General features: G+C 42.7%; 2 protein-coding genes across 2 annotated transcripts in view; both read left to right on the forward strand.

The window, feature by feature from the left end:
• Window positions 1–23,312, forward strand: part of LOC126558283 (serine protease snake-like) — a 483,926-nt gene that overhangs the window by 242,145 nt on the left and 218,469 nt on the right. The gene's annotated exons all lie outside the window — the stretch shown is intronic.
• The window catches only part of LOC126558685 (alpha-tocopherol transfer protein-like), a 332,449-nt gene that overhangs the window by 79,686 nt on the left and 229,451 nt on the right, over window positions 1–23,312 (forward strand). The gene's annotated exons all lie outside the window — the stretch shown is intronic.

Raw genomic sequence — 23,312 nt, forward strand, 5'->3', positions numbered from 1 at the left:
TCCTCTCTGCGTCGCTTTCATATGTCTGGTCCAGTATATACCCTCGCTACCTTGTCGTCAAGGCAGCGAATATCCTCCTCTAGGAGGAGGACTAGCGGGATAGTACTTGCGACCACGCAAGCTGCATCGTAGGAAACCGTCTGGAAGGCGCTGGCTACTCGAAGTATTCCTGTGCGGTGTGTCCTCTGAACGGTTGTGCGATGAATATCTCTCTGTAGAAGTGTCCGTCGTGTGTCGTGTCCCACGATGGTGCCGCATAACGGACAATGCTATTCCCAACGTTAACCAGGGCTCTCCTTCTGCTGCTTTTGGGGCCACACTTGTTCGGCATCAGAGCGGTCAAGGCATTCGCGATTCGCGACGCCTTGGTGCAAACCTTCTCCAGATGCCGGCCGTAGTGCTGCTTGCGGCAGAGCTCGACGCGGAGGTGCTTGAGCGATTCCGTGGAAATGATCGTCTGTCCCCCCGCCTGTAGTTGACACACTTGCGGGTTGTGATGTGTACAGAAGATCATGTAGTCGGTCTTTTGATGGGCCAGCTTCAGACCCACTCCGTCGATCAAACGCTCGATCATCTCCAGGTTCCTCGTAGCATGGGTGCTGATTTCCCTCGGGACCCTTCCGGTAAGGGTGAACGCCACATCATCCGCAAATCCGATGGAGTCCAGGATTTTGCAAGCTAGATTCGTCCTTCATGAATCTGTCAAGGGGCGACCCGGTGATGGGACGTCAAAGGATGTCGGTTTTCAAACGACTGGACCGGGGTTCAAATGTCATTCCGATAATTGAACTTACTGTTCAGAATAATCGTGAAAGTTTGTTAATTTATAGCAATTTTTTTTAGTTTGAAGTTTCTACGCTGTATTGTCTTTTAACAAATTCAATAAACGCAAAAATACAACAACAATGACAATACGGCACTGGACCGTCATAATTAATTATAAATAAAAAAAATACAACAAACATAAAACTTTTAAACAGTGTTTTACTGATGTAGCCCACTTTCTATCTATTTACTTACTTACTTACATTCTATCTACTTTACGGCATAAACATGTAATTATATTCCATGTTCAACACGTTGTGTTACATAGGAATTAGATGTCAGCGATTTATAAAATATTGGCACATGAAGTAACACAAAAAAATAAAAAAAAGGTACACAAAACGTTTCCTAAAGAATGGAAACCAATCATATTTTATTAACACTCGGTAACACTCATCAGACTAATTTCCGATATGCACTTCATTTTACAATCGCCAACACACTATTGCGAACAGGAGCAAAGCAGGATAGAATTGATTTAAAATGATTGGCATGACGAGTGCCGATGAAAAGTACTGATTACTCACAGCCAGTACTTAGTTAGCATTATATTTCAATAAATAAAGAAAAAATCTCAACCATCAACATGATTCCGCGTATTCCACCGTCAACCATGTAATCTATGCAATCTATTGACATCGGAACACACACACACATGCACACGAAAAAATCTCCCACATACACTCACCACTTTTTTGTCGACCAGCAGTCTTATCGGTGCTTTGTTTCACGGTCCATGTATCGAACATGATTTATGGAAAAATGTGCAAAGTGCTAACCTTACACGAATAAACACCAGCACAAAACCTTCACGCCCGCTAGCTAAAACCCTCCATATGGGAGGGCTTTGTGTGATGTTTTCCATGCCACTTTTCCATGAATTGTGTACTAGTCGGGTGCGTAGGTTTTAAAAACTGCCTCGCTTTCATCCCGGGTGCTTTCAACGGGCCTGTGAAATAAATCTAGTTTCCATGGTGGATGCTGCTGTGTAGGGGAAATAGATGAACAAAATGAAAAATAAAATAGACAAAAAAACGGCACACGCACACTCTCGCCTCCATACTGAATGATATGAACTGTTCTGCGGTCCGTTGGAATGTCAAAAATAATATGGAAAAAAGAAGTGTAGATGAAAGTCTATCCAGCAGCGCCTATCCGGCCGAAGGATACCGTATCGACACATGGGAAAATGGTGAAACGCCGCTGGTACAGCGGCGTACCTAGGCGAACGCATGCTTGTCATGTGGGTTGTTATCGAACGCACCTATCCCAGCCTATCCGCCTGTCCCAGCCCATTGGCCTGCACCATCGGTTACGCGGCAAAATCCCGCGGCATAAATTTCACTGTCATAAATCATCGTGCGCCGCGCGGTCAATAAACGTCCGTTCGTACGGTCCGCGAATGGTGAGATTCTGTGGAGAAGACCACCCTACGTTAGCAAATTTTTTGCTCTAAGAAGAAGTACGCCAAACAACACTCCCGGTCACGTCATCACGATACAATGCTAGCTATGGAGAGAGAGAGAAAAAAAAAATAACGAAAAAAGTGAAACAACAATTCATGAATGCTGCATAAGATGTGGCCATGATGAAGAATAGTTTGGTAAAGCTTGCTAACGGAACTGCATTCAAGGGAGGGTGAAGCAATTTTTCGGCGGAAAACTACCCGAACCTGATGAAGCTTCGCTGTGAAGCGTTTTATCCACTCCGGGACACAGCCCATTCATCTGAGGAAGAGTTCCTCGCCATGAACTATGGCACAAAACTTTATCATTACAAGGCGAGGAGGAACAAAAAAAGCACACACTCATATCTTTCAGGTGAACAAAAACCACTGAAAACTTTCCGTAAGAAACCACCTTTTCTTCAGTGTTGGTTGCAATGGGTGGGTGAAAAAAAAAACTAGAGCAAACCATCCGGTAACAACTCAAGCGAAACGGTGCCTAGCAAGATGCAATGGCCATAAATATCCCCGATGGAAAGGATAATTAAAAACTTTCCTTGTATCCTGCTACACGCCACGTCGCTGGTATAGCTGGCGCGAGTTGTGTGACTTTTAATGTGTCTGAGCGTACGTGTGAGTGGTTTTCACACATTTTTTTCCCCCCCCGTTGGACACATGCACACTCACACACACACAAACACCAAACGAGACCCGGTGTTGGTGGATTGGATGTGAAACAATGACTTATGTGCACCCAGAAATGCATTTTGGAGCACAAATGATTACCAAAATGTACAACACAACGCGAAGCAAACTTTGCTCCTATTTATCGCAAGACAAGCCAGGGAAAGAAATCATGTCGGAGTTGCGAAGTGAGTTAAAAAAATGAACGGAAATGATTCTTTTCGGCTTCATCTTTTTGTATATCTTCGTTTTGTGCATCCATCCGTTGCAGCAACGAGCAGCTTCTATTTCCGAATATGCCTTTGAGCATTTCGCTTTCTTGTTCGTTCTGTTACTAACCTAACCTAAGCACCGGGTCAACCGATCCACTCAAAGAACCACCTGTTACGAACCTTTGGGCTATTATTCCGAAACCATCGCTGTTAATAGCAACCCGGATCGGATCCCTGTGAAGGTCGATACAATCGATAAATCAAGATGCTGGGTTAGGTTGCTGAAGCGTAAACAACAACCAACCACGTGCTAGCCGGATAGATTGAGATCCTTTTTCCCTTGTTCCGTTTAACTTGGGATTACTGGGTGAGGCGATCCTGTTTCCTAAACTCCTTTCACACGTGCATCCTGGCTCGTGTTTCGACTGATAAGTAAGATAGTGAAATAAACTTTTTCAAACAAAAAAATTACATCACTCTTTTCTAACTGTCGGTATGGAAGATGAAGATAAGGTCAAAACTGTCCAAGAGTTCTGTTTTTAGAGGTTAACTTGAAATAACCATTCTTATCGATTTTAAAGTTGATAAGTTAAGTAAAACTGTAAACAGTTCAGTTCTTTTTATCTGAACATATTTCCTCTGTGGCGTAAGAAAATCTGTGACCTCCTCAGTGAATCGGCATTTTCCACGATTAAAAGCTTTATAATACGAAGATTTGAATTAGTTAAGATACGTTGCGCTAGGTTGTGCGTTAGATGTAGCTAGCATGAGTTTTAGTTATATTACTTCAGTTAGAACGCAATCCAGCCACGCGCAGAAATGCCAGCAAAGCCAAAAGATGACAACGGCCACGCGCAGCCACGCCACCGTGGGATCTGCATCGCGCACCTGACGATGCAGCAACTGGACAACAGCGCACATGGAACTACAGCGTGGCCAACCGGCCCACAAAAAAAACTATAAGTAGGGATAGATTAGGAGCAGTTAGAGCAGTTACGATTAAGCTTCGAATTAAGGAAGTCTAACGCTGAAGTTAGACTTGACAGTAAAAAAATCTTTGTTTTAGCCATTCGGCTAGATTAATGATTAAACTCTTCGTTTACGATTAAACTAAATTGTCTTGAATATTCCATATTACTTCTTCCTGTCTTAACGACCTACTAGGTCTTAAAAAACAACAACAACTTACTAGGTCACGTCAGCCATCGAATGGCTTACTAGACTTGCCAATACCAGGCAGTTGGATAGTCAGTCCTCACAACGGTAGAACAGTACCCGAATTTTCCATACTTTATGGCTTGCATGGAAAAACGTAAATGTGGCCCGGTGATAGGGAATAAACAAATTAAGATGATATAATAAGAAAATGGGCGGCCCGGTTGCGTAGAAATTCAACTACGAGGGCTGACAATAAAGTAAGGTCTCCAACGCTGCAACTTCGCCGGATCACGCGCTAGGCGAAATCTGGCAACACCGCCGTGTTCCTTGGTTCCCCCACTACCACTTTGCTGCTGAGTGAGGCTTCCCCGACCGCTCAGTCTTGGCTGAGCAGCCGTCAACGATGGAGGTACCCCTCACGTCAGCGTCCAAGTGCGAATTGCGTTCTGTAATACGTTTTTTGAGTGCGAAAATGGTGACACCTATTGAAATCCATCGTCAACTAGTTGAAGTTTACGGGGAAAAGTGTATGGACATAAAAAACGTGTGTAAGTGGAGCCGCGAGTTCACTTCCGGGCGCACTAATGTTCACGACGAGGAGAGAAGTGGCCGACCGTCGGTCTCGGATGCGATTGTTCAAACAGTTGGGGCAGAAATGCTCAAAAACCGCCGTGCGACAATTAGGGACTTGGAAGAGAAGCTTGGAGGAGTATGTAGCAGCGAAACAATCCGTCATATCCTTGTGAACAACTTGCAGTATCACAAAGTTTCTGCCCGATGGGTGCCGAAACAGCTGACCGAAGACCACATGAAGCGGCGGTTCAGAAAGAGGTCAACACCTGGCTGCGCCAGGCGGACTTAGTGGTATTCTGCCAGCATAGACAAGTTCATCGTGCGGATGCGCTAGGTGTTGGAAAAAAATGGCAATTATGTAGAAAAGTAGCCAAAACCTTGGCCTTTCCAACGGTGTATCGCTTTTTGTAAATAAATGTAATTTTCTATGAAAAAAAAAATTGGAGACCTTACTTTATTGTCAGCCCTCGTAAATTGTTCCAGATACTGCATGCTTTTAGGCTTGTACGAATCAATCAGAATTCTATATGACATGGATGAACTACTTATTTTATAGTAATTAGATGATCTAAGCCAGTTTGTATATGTGTTTGGACGTTTTTAGGCCACTTTTCTTGTTGCTCACTATGCAAACCGACAGACAAACATTGCTATTTTGTAATCAATATAATCTACAGTAACGAAAATTGAAGGAAAGATAAAACCGACCGTTATGATTTTTATCAAACCATACAAACAAATAAATTTAAATTACAATATCAAAATTCTAGCAATAGAAACCTTACTTTACGCTCAAAGTTTTGAAAGCAAATAAAGCATGATAGAACACAAACAGTAAATTCAAGATAAGTTTTCACTCGTTTTTTTTTTCTTCTCCTAACTACAGTAAATGATCTGATAGCAAGACCAACTTTGCGGACGAAACAAAACATCTTTTCCGTACCATGCTCGGTCTCACCCTCGGGCAGTTTCCATCGTTTGTCGTAATTTCCGCCCTGCATACCCAACCGCACTCGGGACCGTTGCAAAACCTGTTGAAGATGCGGAAACTTCCTCACCTGTGGAAAAATTGATCAACAACGTCGTCAAGAAAGCGAGATCGACCACTAGACACAACTTTCAACCTTTCGGCAACCTTCAAGGGTTGCAAAAGGTTGAAAGGACGACGCCATGAACTTCACTTGCACTCGGTCGGTTTGCGGTCGTAGTGAAAGAAGATAACGGTGTCGTAACGCTTCCGTGTTGCCTTCGCCAAAGCAACGCCTGACACAACCCTACGAGAACCAAACGTAAAGGCGCCAAAGTTATCTGTTAAAAATCAACCACCAGGACACACGACCCTCCCCAACGAATGGATTGAAGTGTGGTGACCAAGGTACTTGGATGGTGCTTCGCAAACCTTTCCTCCGTCCACCGTCGCCCACTTTCTGACGATGGGTTCATTGAAAAACTTGAAAATTAGTTTATTAGCTGCAGCGCTGGGAAACACTTCAACGGTGTTCCGGCATCGGTAGGGACCGTACTAGGGAAATCCCCGGAACTTAAAAAACAAACTTACCAACCAAGCGCACACGTCGCCGTTCGTGTGCGCGTTGTTTTCGGCCCCGGTGAAAGATGCAAAGATAATTTAATTTTGGCCCAAGATCGAGATGCTGTCGGCTGTGAATGGGATGCTGGTTGGGCGAACTACTCTCCAAACGAAATAACGAATTCTTTCCTACCATCGGACGTTTGGGGAGCTTTGCAGCGGGAAGTCATACCAAACCAACTCATAAATATTCAAATGTTGCTCAAGCCAGGCCAGTCAGCCAGTTAGAGAAAAGATAGTGGAAGCTACGCACGGGACGCTTGCTTGCGACCATCCTATGCAGTTTTCGGTCCAGTGGTCTGACGACATGTCACATAAATAGTCGGGCCAACGGTGAGGACCCAGCCTTAGCGTTTCCCGGAGCTTCTCAGTGGCTTGATGGTTCTTTAGCGGCCCCTCTGCACTACTTTCTTACACAAAAGTCAACGGTCATTGGAGAAAAGCTTTGCCGATTAGAATGAAGAGCTCCCATCCTTTTTCACCTCGAGCGAACGGTCACAAGTGAAGCGCATGTTACATTTCTTATGTGGACAACTTTCTGGCGAAAGAACAGTTTAATTAATTTAAGTGTCACCCATCACAGTTCACTAGCCGGAAAGACCATCAACCTGGAAGGTGGACAAGGGGAAAATTCTCGAGAAGCAGGAAACGAAATTGCTACCAAGACTACGCGGCAATGAGTTTTGTCCGTATCTTGTCCATCCGGCATTACGTCTTTTTTCTTAAACTCTCCCACCTAACGTGGTAGGCTCATTAGGTGGGCCAGACCGTGCAGCCAGATATGAGGAATGGTCGTTGTTGCTAATTTGATAAATTAATTCTCTGTAACATAAAGCCCCGCAGGGTACGTGCAGCATATCAACGTTTCGTATCGGCGACAGCCAACATTACCTTTGATTGCAAGTAAATCCTTAGCTGGGAGCCATACAGTTATCTTCGATTAAATATTAATATCAATTATAGAGATCAATCAGTTCGACGTGTATCGCGAGGATGGAGCTGTGTGAGCGTAAAGATAATGGAATTCTGTCGTTAGAGATAGACCATAAATAGCGCTCGATTAATTTAATGGGCCGCGGTAAATTTGAAACCGACCAAAAGGATAATTTCAAGTTCCGATTACCAACTATTTCGTAGGACGGCTTGAACAGTACAAACCTTTTCCTGTCTAATTCTCAAAACACCACCCTGGATGTAACTGAAAGGATAGAAAAGATTTATTAGAATAATACGCGTAGCTCACGTGATGCTGCTGTTGTAGAAATGTGGGCAACCCCAGCATTTGCAGTAAATTCATAATTTGATTACAAATTAAATGGTGCAAAACTTTCTCTACCGTTCTGCTCCGTGGGGTTGTGCATTTGTCGTTGGTGGAGGTATGGATTTTGAAAGGCAAAAGTTGCTCACATTGAGCCACGCAGAGTCCCGTGCAGGGGAGTATTGAGCGTGCAGTTGCAACAGGTTTCGCACGACGATAAGGCGGATGGAATGGATTGCCTTAACTGCGAGAAACCCGTGAACGGGTGAAGCAGCATTAGGATTTTTGTTCGTAATGTGTGAGTGAAGCATGTTTGCGCTTATAGGATAATCATATTGCAACGTCAAACTCCACAGATCGCTTGTATCGTATCGTTACTTAAGAATTATGAATGTTTAGGAAAGCAGAAGAACGTTAGGATTGTTAGTGTTTCAAATGTGATGAATGAAGGTTCACTTTCGGAAAAGTATTTACATTTGGTATTAAATTATGTTCATTTGTTTCACAATTTAGTGAAGACCCCTAAAAAATGTTGACTTTGTATTAAAATCTCTGCAGAACCGTTCCCCCATAGCAAGGGGTTTTTTCGTTTATTTATTTTATTTCGTTTATTTCGTTTATAGGAAAAAATATTCAAACAATAATCATTCGCACCAACAGAAGATATCCTTCAAGCAATCACGAGGAGAGGACGAGACCAGTTGCTCAAGACCCAAAAGTAACTTTAGGTGCCGCCAATCCACTGGCTAAATGTTTAGCAAAAAAGGTCACATATTTCGGAGTTTAACTGGCAGCTTGAAAGAGTAAAAATTGGAGCGAAAAAGTGATTGCATCAAGGAGACATAAGTATTGAATTGACGATGAACAAATAACAAATTCTAAAATTTTAGCACAAGCACATGAATAACAAATGCCACAACAATTTATTAACACGAGCCGGGACGCTTTTTTGATACCCTACTGGGCAGATACTACCGGGTCTCCACTACGTATTGGCACGTTCCAGACCATTCACTTATTTGTGATAAGATTAGTACAAGTATGATTATTGGAAACGATACGAGGAGCAATATTCGAAACTGCTTTTCGGGGCGCTTTACATATTTCTATTTCTTTCTTTAAATATCATATAAAAGACACAAGCAGCGTGTTTCTTGATACTGAAGGGAACTAAGGGGTATTTTCCAAAAACTCTTAGAAAATTCCGCAGCAACATTCCCGTTGAAAATCACCGATAATCCGCTCAATTTCGGTTCGAACCAATCGTTCAGTATATCGTTGGATGCGTCTTTGAGGAAAAACTGCGAAAAGAGTTTTTGTGCAATAACTCGGCAGAGGTAGGAAGGATCTGATTGGAGTGTTGCACAAAAAGTTGGCGTATTGGCGAAAGAAAGACAACTCAAAAACACATCCATCATGCAGGCTTTTTATCTTGCTTGGACCAAAAATGGCTGAATTATCGCCTATTTTCCGGGGGACAATTTTGGTTTTTCCTAACTGGCTTGAAAGGGAGAGGTGGAATTGGGTTGAGGTGTTCTACAGAATGTTGCGCGGTTCAAAGACCCATTCAACGGTACACTGCACGCCAGGATCGAACCAGAAAAGGCTGAGTTATCGCCGATTTTCCACGGGAATGTTTTTGTTTTTCCGCAATAACTTGGTGGGGGAAAGAAGGTTCGGATTGAGGTGTTCTACAAAAGGGTGCACGGCCCAAAGATGCCTCCAACACAATGACGGGCATTAGGATGACCAGGAATGGCCGATTTATCGTCGATTTTCCACGGGAATGTTTTGGTTTTTCCGCAATAGCTTGGTGGGTGAAAAAGGGATCGGGATGAGGTGTTCTACAAAAAGGTGCGCATCAAAAAGACCCATCCAACGGTATGCCACATGCCAAGATCGGACCAGGAATGGCCGAGTTATCGTCGATTTTCCACGGGAATGTTTTGGTTTTTCCGCAATAACTGGGCGGGGGTTGGAGGGATCGAGTTAAGGTGCTGTACAAAAAAGTGCGCGTCACAAAGATCCATCCAACGATATGCCGCATGCCAAGATCGGACCAGGAATGGCCGAGTTATCGTTGATTTTCCACGGGAATGTTTTGGTTTTTCCGCAATAACTGGGCGGGGGTTGGAGGGATCGAGTTGAGGTGCTGTACAAAAAGGTGCGCATCACAAAGACCCATCCAACGATATGCCGCATGCCAAGATCGGACCAGGAATGGCCGAGTTATCGTTGATTTTCCACGGGAATGTTTTGGTTTTTCCGCAATAGCTGGGTGCTGATTGGAGGGATCGGATTGAGGTGTTCTACAAAAAGGTGTGCAGTCCAAAGACCCATCCAACGATATGCCGCATGCCAGGATCGGACCAGGAATGGCCGAGTTATCGCCGATTTTCCACGGGAATGTTTTTTTATGTTTCCGGAATAACTGGGCGGGGGTTGGAGGGATCGAGTTAAGGTGCTGTACAAAAAAGTGTGCGGCTCAAAGACCCATCCAACGGTATGCCGCATGCCAAGATCGGACCAGAAATGGCCGAGTTATCGTCGATTTTCCACGGGAATGTTTTGGTTTTTCCGCAATAACTGGGCGGGGGTTGGAGAGATCGAGTTGAGGTGCTGTATAAAAAAAGTGCGCGTCACAAAGATCCATCCAACGATATGCCGCATGCCAAGATCGGACCAGGAATGGCCGAGTTATCGTCGATTTTCCACGGGAATGTTTTGGTTTTTCCGCAATAGCTGGGTGCTGGTTGGAGGGATCGGATTGAGGTGTTCTACAAAAAGGTGCGCATCACAAAGACCCATCCAACGATATGCCGCATGCCAAGATCGGGCCAGGAAAGGCCGAGATATTGTCGATTTTCCACGGGAATGTTTTGGTTTTTCCGCAATAGCTGGGTGCTGGTTGGAGGGATCGGATTGAAGTGTTCTATAAAAAGGTGCGCATCACAAAGACCCATCCAACGATATGCCGCATGCCAAGATCGGGCCAGGAAAGGCCGAGTTATTGTCAATTTTCCACGGGAATGTTTTGGTTTTTCCGCAATAGCTGGGTGCTGGTTGGAGGGATCGGATTGAGGTGTTCTACAAAAAGGTGTGCAGTCCAAAGACCCATCCAACGATATGCCGCATGCCAAGATCGGACCAGGAATGGCCGAGTTATCGTTGATTTTCCACGGGAATGTTTTGGTTTTTCCGCAATAACTGAGCGGGGGGTGGAGGAATCGGGTTGAGGAGTTCTACAAAAAGGTGCTCGGCTCAAAAACCCATCCAACGATATGCCGCATGCCAGGATCGGACCAGGAATGGCCGAGTTATCGTCGATTTTCCACGGGAATGTTTTGGTTTTTCCGCAATAACTTGACAAGGGGTGGAGGGATCGGGTTGAGGTGTTCTACAAAAAGGTCAAAGACCCATCCAACGGTATACTTTTCAAAGTGATCGGTCAAGGGATGACCGAGCTATCGCCGATTTTCCACGGGAATGCTGCAGGTGTAATTTCCCGGGAGTTTGTGGAAAATCCCCTTGAGTCCCCTTCGATATTAAAAATCACGTTGTGGAGGGCTTTCCAAACGATATTTAAAGAAAGAAACAAAATTGTGAATAAAACTCTTAAAATAGTAAGACAAACGTAAAATGGATCGGAAAAATATTTGTCATGACGGAAAGAAATTATTTTCCAACCGGTTTTTAAATTTCCATTTGCTACCTCCTCGGATTCATGCTCTCCTGTTACTCCTGGTCGAATTTTGCCGCATAAAAATTTCCGGATTTTTGCCACAAAATTCCGACCAGGAGTAACAAGAGAGCATGAAATCGAAGAGGCAGCTCGTGCCGCCTGGAAATTTCCAAAGTTAGTTTTAAATTTGGGTTGGAAATTTTAAGTTTGGAATTCAACTTTAAATTTTGCCTCGGGATTTTAAAACTGATGTTGGATTTTAAAACTGATTTTGGAAATTTTCGGCTGGCACGAGCTACCTCCACGAAAGCATGCTCTCCTGTTACTTGGTGGCAGATTTTCGGCCAAAACCGGATCATTTCCGATGCGGCAAAATTCGACCAGGAGTAACAGGAGAGCATGAATCCGAGAAGGTAGCAAATGGAAATTTTAAAAACGGACTGAAAAATAATTTCTTTCAAAATCAAATATTTTTCCGGCATAATTTAAACTTTTTCTTCAATTTTGATTCATTTGATCTCATTTTTGTTTCTTTTTTTTAAATATCGTTTAGAAAGAACTCCACAACGTGATTTTTAATATTGAAGGGGACTCAAGGGGATTTTCCACAAACTCCAGGGAAATTCTGCCAGCAGCATTCCCGTGGAAAATCGGCGATAGCTCGGTCATCCCTGGACTGATCGCTTTGAAAAGTATATCGTCGGATGGGTCTTTGAGCCGCGCACCTTTGTGTAGAACACCTCAACCCGATCCCTCTTTCCCCCACCAAGCTATTGCGGAAAAACCAAAACATTCCCGTGGAAAATCGACGATAACTCGGTTGTTTCTGGTTCGATCCTGGCTTCCGATGTACCGTTGGATGGATCTTTGAGCCGCATACCCTTTTGTAGAACACCTCAACCCGATTCCACCACTCCTCGCCCAGTTATTTCGGAAAAACCGAAACATTCCCGTGGAAAATCGGCGATAACTCGGCCATTCCTGGTTCGATCCTGGCGTCCGACACACCGTTGGGCGCGTCTTTAAGACGCGCACCTTTTTGTAGAACACCTCAACCCGATCCCTTCACCCCCTGCCAAGTTATTGCGGAAAAACAAAAACATTCCCGTGGAAAATCAACGATAACTCGGCCATTCCTGGTCCGATCCTAGCGTGCAGTGTACCGTTGAATGGGTCTTTGAGCCACGCAACTTTCTGTAGAACACCTCAACCCGATCCCTTCACCACCCGCCCAGCTATTGCGGAAAAACCAAAACATTCCCGTGGAAAATCGACGAATACTCGGCCATTCCTGGTCCGATCTTGGCATGCGGCATATCGTTGGATGGGTCTTTGGACTGCACACCTTTTTGTACAGCACCTCAACTCGATCCCTCCAACCCCCGCCCAGTTATTGCGGAAAAACTAAAACATTCCCGTGGAAAATCGACGATAACTCCGCCATTCCTGGTCCGTTCTTTTAATGCGGCATATCGTTGGATGGGTCTTTGGACTGCACACCTTTTTGTAGAACACCTCAACCCGATCCTTCCAACCCCCGCCCAGTTATTGCGGAAAACCCAAAACATTTCCGTGGAAAATCAACGATAACTCGGCCATTCCTGGTCCGATCTTGGCATGCGGCATATCGTTGGATGGGTCTTTGGACTGCACACCTTTTTGTACAGCACCTCAACTCGATCCCTCCAACCCCCGCCCAGTTATTGCGGAAAAACAAAAACATTCCCGTGGAAAATCAACGATAACTCGGCCATTCCTGGTCCGATCTTGGCATGCGGCATATCGTTGGATGGGTCTTTGGACTGCACACCTTTTTGTACAGTACCTCAACTCGATCCCTCCAACCCCCGCCCAGTTATTGCGGAAAAACTAAAACATTCCCGTGGAAAATCGACGATAACTCCGCCATTCCTGGTCCGTTCTTTGGATGCGGCATATCGTTGGATGGGTCTTTGGACTGCACACCTTTTTGTAGAACACCTCAACCCGATCCTTCCAACCCCCGCCCAGTTATTGCGGAAAACCCAAAACATTTCCGTGGAAAATCAACGATAACTCGGCCATTCCTGGTCCGATCTTGGCATGCGGCATATCGTTGGATGGGTCTTTGTGATGCGCACCTTTTTGTAGAACACCTCAATCCGATCTCTCCAACCCCCGCCCAGTTATTGCGGAAAAACCAAAACATTCCCGTGGAAAATCAACGATAACTCGGCCATTTCTGGTCCGGTCTTGGGATGTGGCATATCGTTGGATGGGTCTTTGAGCCGCGCACCTTTTTGTAGAACACCTCAATCCGATCCCTCCACCCCCTGCCAAGTTATTCCGGAAAAACCAAAACATTCCCGTGGAAAATCGGCGATAACTCGGCCTTTCCTGGTCCGTTCTTTGCATGCGGCATACCATTGGATGAGTCTTTGAGCCGCGCACCTTTTTGTGGAACGCTTCAATCCGATCCCTCTTTCCCCCACCCAGCTATTGCGGAAAAACCAAAACATTCCCGTGGAAAATCAAAGATAACTCGGCCAATCCTTGTCCGATCTTGACGCCCGGCATATCGTTGAATAGGTCTTTGAACTGCGCACCTTTTTGTAGAACACCTCAACCTGATGCCTTCTCCTCCCATCCATTGATTTCGGAAAAACCAAAACATTCCCGTGGAAAATTGGTTCGATCGAAATGTAAATTTTTTTTGTGTTGATTGATGACCCCTGATAAATAAATTGTGAAACGACTTCAAGAATCCGTTCACACATCTTCATCAAACCCCTGTGTCAATCAGTGTTTATTGGCCAATAGTACCGTCCTCATTTTGGATTATGCATAATTAATTCGCAAACCTGAGTAGCAGTGCCCCATACTCGATCTATTGGCAAGCTTCTGCTTCGTAGAAGAGCCTCAAATCAATTATTTCTATAGATGAAAGTGAATCAGTGTGTTCAGAAAAAAATTATATGTAAATAAAGGAAACAAGAAAAAAAATTACAAGTCAAAATAATAATGTTTTACAGCAAGTTGCTTGCATTTTACATTTCTTCAAATTCCTCTGGATCTTTAGCTACATAGTACAAAGTTTACGAGAGTAACCGAAATAAATCGAACATTCAATATACTTATCCAAATGATAAACATCATCGATACTTGAACGAAAAGCACCAATACACACACATACACTCTATAATTTCATCCTATGTTTAACATAGCCTCACTCATCATCGAATATACCTTTCAACGCGCTCATAAACTCTCTATGCCAGCAATCTGAGGGGCAAACTTCGATTAACTGAAGCTCGCTGGCTCCGATGTTGATTTAAAGGCTTTGGCTCATCACACGCAGAGGTAGAATCGATTGGTTATGTTGGAAATTATGTTGGAAAGGGCGGGAGTAACATTAGCAGCAAACCAGCAAGTCTAATTTCGCTCTAACTGTTGACTTTAGATTGCGTGTATACATTACTCTAATGACTTAGGTGTTTGATTAACATAACAACAGCTCGGTGTAAATTGTATGTAAATAGGCGTGCTACACGCGAACGCATTTACGAAACATCGAAAACATCAGGGTAATAAACTATCATTGAAACCGAGCATGAGCCGTCAAGCCCCATTCCTTTTTTGCCGCGTTCTTTCTCTTCCGTCAAATGTTGGTCGTGTGGTTTTTGTAACGAGGTTGAATGATGGTTTTGATGCTTTAATCTGTGGTGAATGATGTTTATCGGTACCGGCAAAACAAAGCATTTGAATGAGCTGGAATGGAAAAATATAAAAATGAAATAAAGGGTTTTCAACAAAAAAAATGGGGGGTTTTTTCAACGAATAAAACCCTCAGAAAAATAAGATATTAAAACTAAGCCATATCTGTAATAATTTGTAACCATACATACCATCATGTACTGGAAATAGGCGAATGAGGTCTTAAAGACAAAAAGTCTCCATAAAATAAACAAACAAAAATTTAATAATGAAAATAAATGTGAAAATTGTGGAAAATGTATGTCACATTTCGCTGCTAAAAGTGACTGATTGATCATATGACTGATTCGTTGACGTTGCCGATGGTGTCCCACGGCACGGTACCGAATAGATTGAAACGAATGAATGTGAGTGATGGACAGTTGTGTCTGTTATTTAACAAACAAAAAAAATCATTCGGCGAAGGACACATTTACTGGCACACATACACACTGAAATCATTTTTTTTCTGTTGTCAAATTTGCTCTGCGCTTCAAACAATAAAAGCTACAGAATCGTTCACCGCTCGGCATGGGCCCTGAGGCACAGGGTTAAAACGGAGATTAAAATAATAAACAAATTCTCATCATGGCCTGATGGATTGGTAACACTGGACTGTCCCCTTCGAGGGATCCATCCATCGAGACGGAGGTAGACACCCATCGTTGTCCTTAGCCCGCTCACACCTCGCTCACCTTACTCGATGAGCGTTAAATACAAGCTGCCCTCCGTTATCGGTCCGAAACAGTATTCCACATACCGTTGGGATTCGTCTCCCGATGTTATGGACAAAAAAGCACAGTGTTGCAGTGCTGTTCAATTTATCATCCCCAAAACATTGCGATCAAGTATGGTGTTTCGATGTTTTTCCCCCGTTTGCTTTCCTCTCCGGTGTCATTTGCTACCGCGGAACAGAACGAGTAACGCTGCTGTCAGATGCAGAACGTGAAAGGAATTATTTTTGAGCGGCTATTTTTGCATGCATTTATCGTTGCTTTTCCGTTGGGAATTATAAACAGTGCAGGGAGGTGTTTTTGCTGTTGCTATTCGTTTGTTACGTACATTTAATGTGTACAACAAAATACAGCCGTAACCCTCAAACAGCCGTAAACCTCAAGCAATGTAACGTACACAAGCAAACGCTGGTTTTGTCGCATGAACACAACAACTTTTCAAATATCACTTTGCCATTTTCAAGCAAACTGACCTCAGCGTTACTTTTGCAAGAGCAAACTTTCTAATCGATTTGTTTAATATTTTAGAAAACAGCCTTGACCTGCGCTCCCATCGTTATCGACACATCCCACCCTGGGAACCGATTATGTGACGCTTAGCAGAGTGGAGAGCAAACCGTTCCACTCGAAAGATTTGCAACGTTGAGAAGTTTGTTTAAGCCCTCTTTCCTTTACCACGCTCGTGCTTCAAGTGCCCTGTTTGCCCAACCCTGTCCCTTACAATCGCCCCCCCCCCCCCCCCCATTGGCATCCCGTGCGCAAGCTCTTCTTGGCCACTTTTCTGGCGTTGGAAGCTGGACATCGGAAATTCGATTGCAGCACACGGAACAGGAAGCAATGATGGAACGCGCGGACTACGGCAACAAATGCCAAGATTACGGCCAGGTCGTCAACCGTATCATGGCCGTGATGGCCTTCGGGCCATCAGTAGCTCCATTCCAACCACCATCAGCGGGCGAAACTATCGAAAGTTCGGTTCGGTTGGTGGGGAATGGGGAAAAAATATCGGTGTAATAGCGCATTTCCGTTCGCAATATCTTTCAATTTCCTTTTATATCCACGTCAACTCACTCGAAACTTTTCTTTCCACCGGTTGACTTTCTATGGCCACTGCCAGAGGAAGGCTTCCCTGGAAAGAGGAAAAGCGGGAAGCGATGGAAGACTGCAGGAAAGCACAAGTATGTCTCAGATAAGCTCGATGTATGGAAGCAAATGTTACCATATTGCTTTGACATGGCGGCAAGATGTCGATGGCTGTGTCCTACCGCCTGCAGACGAAAGGATAGAACTTACCTTCAAGCAGAATGAACAGAAAACCAAGAAGAGTGGTAGTGGTAAGAAGCGGCACGTTTTGGGTGATTTTATTTCACTCCTCTATCGTGGAAGCGATGAAGCCCATTAGGAAAGTGGCCATCAAAATGGCGATTCGCTAAGGGTCCGAACGAAGCATATGTTAGGACAGTTTGGCTTTCCTTTTCATGATGCTGCTTTTCTGGCCCCAGAGCACAGAACATTGATGGGTGTATAGCGAAAGTACTATTTATTTATGGTTATCGTTTCTTGTTCGAAGCATTTTGGTTTCATATCGTATCGCTTACGGGTGGTTTAATTGTGTAACCAACCGAATAAAGAAAAAGCTGCTGGTTGTATTATTTACACTGTACTCCCACGCTACGATTGCTACGAGCAATAATAATAACACATTTCAATTATTATTAATGAGTGTTTCTACACTGTTAGAATTAACAGGGATGATATTAACATTGGTAGATTTGACAAAAGAATGCAAAAAAGGCCTCTATGTTAGAGCTATTTTCTCATAGATTTCATCTTTGTTACCTCTTTGGCACTGCTGTCTTGAGAAGTGTTGGACCTGCATACATCACTACCTTATCGGTGTCGTTATCGACTTTCGTCCGGACTGTCTCCTCATACGCATGACTATCCAGCTGTAGCTAAAACGAGTTCAAGGAAAACCAGTTACGCCAGATCAAAACCTCTTGAAGACTAACTTGCGGGTTGTCTTGCCAAAAAAGAGGAACAACAACAAAGAGAAAAATAATAGTCGAGATTACGGTTTATGACTGTCCAGATTAGGCGTTATTCATGTCAGATTATTACAAAGTATTGGACCAGATCATTGTATGGTTTGGTTAATATTGCAAAAAAAATTAAATTAAATTAAATTAAATTAGAAAAGAATTAAATTAAGGAAAAGCGAGATGATTTTTATATTTCAGACAACATTCGAAATACAGCATCCCTCTTAAAGAGCTTCCCTTTTTTGCTACTTTAAAGGTATAAATAATTAACTGTAATAGTTCTTGCGCACTTCACGAGTTTTTTTTAATGTAAATTGCATTATTTACAATTATTTTTATTTTTCTCTTGTTTAAAACTGGCCTGAAATTTAATCTCGAAACAATGAGATCTCGTTTGACCACAATGGGCACACGCACACACCACAAGGGAAATTAAAAACAGAGAAAACCAATACCACTTCTCTGCCGAACAGTTAAGTGGTTAAAAGTAATTGAAAATGATTTGCTAATTTGTGCGCCTGATTGGGAAAAGCCTGCCATCACACTGCCACCATTCCTTCCTGTTGAGCGGTTATTCTTTGTCATTCGACACCATTTGACTTATGTACTGTAGCATGTACATGGTAGTTGGGGAAGCACAAAATTCATTTTCAATTTGCCATTTCGTGGTGTCATATTGTACTTCCATGTGTGAAAAACGATACCGAACCAAGTGCAGCTAATTATAGTGGGAAGCAAACAGGGGCATTCGAAACGTTTGACCTTTGGGAGTTAGGTTTTTTTATTAACGTGCGAATACACTAGAGGCTAAGGGTGGTTAGTGATTTTATTTCATTTTAATTTAAATTCAACAAACAAGGCATCACAAATGCCTCGAACCCATTTGTTTGCTTGTACATTATATAGCTATGATCAACAGAGGGGAAAAAAACTTTTTCCATTACAATTTAGCTAATTTTCTTGTTAAAGGTTAAAACTCATTATGTGTGGAACCACTTTCGGTAGAAAATTGTGACACACGTACACATTATAATCATGAGTGAGTTAGTTTTGTTGGATTGCAAACGATAAAATATCAAAGAAATGAAAGCAATCCATCATCATGAATAATGCAGTTGCAGTTGAGTGGTTGGATCACGCAAAAAAAAGAATAAAACTTAATAACATATTGTATAAAGGATGCAATTTTATTGAGTCATTTTTTTGTTCCGTCTACCAAAACACTAAACATTTGTGGCTTAATCTACTTGCTTCCCAAAATTATCAACAACATAGGAAACTCTTTTTTTTAGATTAGAAGAAGCAACAGGGGCGCTGGTGTTCGGCAGAGCCGAGGCTCAAATCCTATCCACACCGTTAATCCGCAGTTATATTATTAGGTCGTTAAGTCAAGAGGGAGAAGAAAAAAGAAGAAGATCTCCCTGTAGTTGGGAGACATTTCTTCCTCCGAGGCGTGAAAGGGCACTTTATCCTGGGTGTGCTCGGTTGACGAATCTCAGTTCAAAATACTTACGAATATTCCTTTTTTTTAGTAGCTCTTTCAATAAGATACTTCAACTAATTAAATTGAAACCCGACAACCCATTTAATTAATCAGTTTTTGCGATGAAGAGTACTGATTGTACAAAGTGGTGTACAATACTAAGTGGAGTACTGGTTGAGCGTTTTACACTGCGGTAGACAGCGGCGCCGGTCCTCATACAACACGACCTCCCAAATCAAATGCCATACGGACTGTTCCCCCATAGTGAGGACTTCACTATCCAACTACGTGATATCGATAGGTCTAGTAAACCAATCGATGGCTGGCGTGACCTAAACAAGAAGACTTCTTCTTGACTCAACGACCTCCGTGGTCGCGCCGGTCATCGAATGGCTTACTAGACTCACTTATACCATGTAGTTGCATAGTATGTCCTTACTAAATTGAGATATTTCTCACTTTGAAAAGCACATCTCAACAGGACACTAGTCACTGAACAGGACAGGTATCAACAGGACATCTCGCTAGTTATGGCGAAAAAAAATCTAGGTCGGATTCTGGGATGTGTGCCAAGGACAATGATATCTCGCGATATTTGATCCCTAGTCGGTTCGATCGGAACTTGATCTCAAATGTAGGATCAAAATCTCTTGTATTCTGATCGTGATTTAAGATTCAAAGAGAAAACTGTGTAATCACTAGCAGCGTACAATCTAAATCTTTATTTCAAAACATACAAATTCACCAAATTTTGAGGTCAAAATTAAGCTTGACTTAGTTTGCAGTTTTCATGAGTATTCATGGTAAATGTTATGAGAGATCAATTGTATGCTGACGATCTAAAAATATTCCACCCTACCTCCTCTCTAACCGACTGTTCTATCCTTCAGGATAGCCTTGATCGTTTTACATCCAGTTGTTCTCGTAATTCCGTTACACTCCTGTTAAATGTTAATTCCATTTCATTTATTCGTTCCCGAATTCTTATTATGTTTCAGTATGTTCTCAGTGGCGTCAGTGTTAATCGTGTTTCGTTCATCAAGGACATAGGACATAGGTAAATTATTATTATTTAGTATGGTATTAGCTTTTCGTAACACATCGATGCTGTTGTGGGGAGTGCTTAGAGAAGTGCGTGATTTGTTAAAACGCGTGACCTGCCATTTTTCCGACCCTCTGTGGCTCGAAGCTTTGTTGGACAGTGTCATTGCTGGAGTACTGCTCAGTTGTTTGGACCCGCTCTGCTAAGGTTCACATCGACTGTATTGAGCGTGTTTAAAGGTCTTTCGCAAGGTTTGCTATTCGTAAATTCGTAGGTGAATCAATCTCTGTTCTACCTCCTTACGAGTCCAGATGTCAGCAGCTAGGTTTACGCTTTCTGCAAGACCGCCGCTTCCTGGCTCAACCCTCTTTCATCGCTTCCATTCTTCTCGATCTCCTATCGTCAATCATCTTCTATTTACCTTCCCATTTTCTACGCCCTCATTCTACTTTAATTGTATCTAATAGGCGTGCTGCGATTGGTCGCAAAAATCCTCTGATTTGTGCTATGGTTATTTTTAACATTGCGGCTCACGGTTTCGATTTTCATTCTTTTTTAACCACCTTCCACTCCCACTTAAATATATAACTGTAAGCTAAAGACATAGTTTAGGTTAATTTATTTTTTAATTTACTCGAGTATCTGTCGTGGTTTTTTAATTATAAATTACATTTGTGCAGCCGTAAGGTAGACCAAACAAATTTAAATTTAAAAAATAAAATAAAAATAAAATAAAAATTTATCAGCCAAACTGGTTGTTAGTTGCTAAAGTATATTTATCGATAAACTCAAATTTTAACTGTTATCAGTTTATCAGCTCTGAGACCTTGGAAAACATCAGTCTTTGTACGTTGCTTTCATTAACCACACTAAAATTCTTCAACGTTTTGTTTTTACACAGTGGTTTGTCTTAAAAAAATTTAACATCAAGTTGTAAAGTCCAAGAGGAGATATCCGTAAACTAACAGACCGACAACAAACAGGATTGAAGTATATTTCGTCGTATAGACCCAAATATGACTGATAAATAATCTGTATGCATGCAAGATGGTCTACATCAATCGACACCAAGGACAGAAAAACCAGCACATGGATGAATAAGAAAAAAACGACCCACACTTAATAAAAAAACCAAGCATAAGAAAATTGTTGCAAAATAACTCAACAGAATCCAATCGTGTCAAGAAACTGCAGAACGGAGTCAACCGAAAAATGTTCATTTCCAGTCCTACAAACCTTCCGTAGCCGTTGATGCTTTCTTCTGAGAGGTGGCCGCTTCTGATCGTTGCACTTGCAGCACAAAATTCCATCTTGTATGTGCATTCGAGCATCTTTTCCGTTGACTCTTTCCCTTTGAAGCCCCAATCTTTCCCCACCCTACCGATGTCAGTCCACCCAGGCCAGCCAAACGACGCAAGTCGGCAACGGTTGAGTCGGTTTGCAAAGGAATGCCATAAATATTATCTCCCAGTTGAATTCGTTCATTTCCACCATTACCGTTGCCGATGATCGTCGCCATCGTTTCGCAAAAAGTGTGCATAACCCACCTCACCTTGGTTCCGATGCCCGTCAGTCGACAACGGCTCTAGAACGGCTGGCCAAAAACTGAGAAAAGTTTCACTTGCTTGAAAGTGACCGAGAAGAAGTACGGACAAACAATCACTGCAACGAACGAAGCTGCTGCAAAACGATGACGGAAGGGCTACACAGTTGGACGGAAAATGATGATCGGAAAGCTTTCGAATCGGTTCGGTTGAACAGTGTTGTTGTCCGCTGCCAGCTCGCCCGAAACCCGGAAAACGAGCATATGTCAGCTGTTGAAGTCAGGCAAAACGCATCGCTTAAAGGACCAACTTTGATTTGAAAATCGAAAATAGCTTTCCACACAAGTTTTCCGGAAAAAATGGAAAGTATGAGTGCTGTACTGTGTCATCTGTAGTGTTACACGTGTGGGGTTGTGTGTTTATGCAATCTGATTTTTAAAGTGTCCCGCAAACATTTTCTTGTGATGCTTAGTACATTTAAATTAATTACATAAAAGCTGGTGTAAGAAATTGAACCAATCTGAATGTCCTGAAACTGATGATGAATATTATTTACTCTGTCTTAGAAATTTCGAAACATCTTATTGAAGGATCATATTTAATGCAAAAACAAAATCAAGCTCCGATCATAAATCAACCGAATTGGAGCGCTTGTGCAAGCACTAAGCAATGGACCACCAGAAGATTCAAAGCATATTCTCTAAATTAAATTTGTATAGCTATTGCATTTAAGAGTAATTGCCCTGAACACGATGCAATCAGTCAAATGCATGCACCCTTTTAACACATCATTGCTTGCCACCGGACGAGTCATCCTTTCAACCCGTTCTCACGACACTCACGCGCTGACCAAAAGCCTCACTTACAGTATTGAAAGACCGCTTTCAAAACCATGATTCAAACAAGATAGCAGAAACGAAACGTTCAATCGTAAACACTCAGCGAACATTTGGATGTCTATTGGAAGTAAGATAGATTTATTCACATCATTTGCTTGATTTACATACTTTAGTGTCTGTGCGCGTTAAATTCATCTTTTGAACCGCTTAAAGCAGGTTTAAATTATCGCCATTCACCGAAAAACAATTGCAAAAGACATTCGAGAATTTGTTCCCTGCTTGTTTTACCAATGGAACACTTGGAAATTGAAAAACTATTTTCAACTTTCTTTTTGCTTGTTTTTCTTTTCTATTTTCACGGGCCACAGACTCGTCGACAGTTTCATTCGTTGTTTCGAAATACTGCTCCATTCCATTGAACTAGTGCCATTTTATTGACATGGCGTTAGGGTTGACCATTTGGCAAGCCGGG

This window comes from Anopheles maculipalpis, chromosome 2RL, assembly GCF_943734695.1.
Source record: "Anopheles maculipalpis chromosome 2RL, idAnoMacuDA_375_x, whole genome shotgun sequence".
Taxonomy (NCBI): Eukaryota; Metazoa; Arthropoda; class Insecta; order Diptera; family Culicidae; genus Anopheles; species Anopheles maculipalpis.